Raw genomic sequence first — 997 nt, 5'->3', positions numbered from 1 at the left:
CAAGCATTTAGTCTTTTGATTTGATGATTATCTCCTGCTCAAGTGAATTTATTATTGCCACTGAAACCACGTATTTACTAAGAAACTATTTGCTATTCAAAAAAACTTGATTTTTCATACATAAATGAGTTGAGAAACAGCTGAGGAAAATTGTCAGGGAGGAGATTAGGGTTTATTTTATTTACAAAGGCAACTACTTAAAAAAGTAGAACAAAAAAAGTAAAAAGACATTTGTTCAACAATTGTGACACATAGAAAATAGTTACAAACATGGTAGACCTTAATCCACCTCTGATGGCCCGTTTTATGTGTGAACTTGACTAGGCTATAGTCACCAGTTATTCAAACACTAATCTAGGTGTTACTCTAAATGTATGAAGGCATTTTGTAGATATAATTAAAGTTTATAATAAGTTTACTTTAAGTAATAAAAATCATCCTAGATAATCCTGGGTGGGCCTGACTCAATCAGTTGAAAGGATTTTAAGAGAATAAGTGAGGCTTCCTGGAGGAGGAAGAAATTCTACCTGTGGATTGCAGCTTAAGCATATACCTGAGAAATCCAGCTTGCCAACCATTCTTGATGGCCTGGCCTATGGAATTCAGATTTACTTAGTCAGCTTCCTAAATCACATAAACCAATTTCTAGCAATAAATTTCTTAATATGTGTGTGTGTGTGTTTGTGTATGTACAGTTTTCTATTGGTGGAACTCTAACTAATACAGATTTTGGTACCAGAGTGGCTCTAGAGAAGCAGAATTCTAAGGTTAGGTTTTATGAATTGGTTCTGAGTTTTGTGAATTTTATTCCTTAATTTGATTAGATTTAAAGGCACTAATGGTAAGGAGAGCACTGGTAGTCCTTGGTGTTCTGTGGCAATAGAAACATGCAAATTCTCGCCATTAGATACTCCTTATCAAATATCTGTAGAAGACAAGGGCTTGGGTGACCACATATTTTATACCTTTGAACATTTTGGTCAAACTGAGGAGTATA

This window comes from Equus przewalskii, chromosome 1 (genome assembly GCF_037783145.1).
Source record: "Equus przewalskii isolate Varuska chromosome 1, EquPr2, whole genome shotgun sequence".
Lineage (NCBI taxonomy): Eukaryota > Metazoa > Chordata > Mammalia > Perissodactyla > Equidae > Equus > Equus przewalskii.
Note: the sequence above shows the minus strand (reverse complement) of the source record.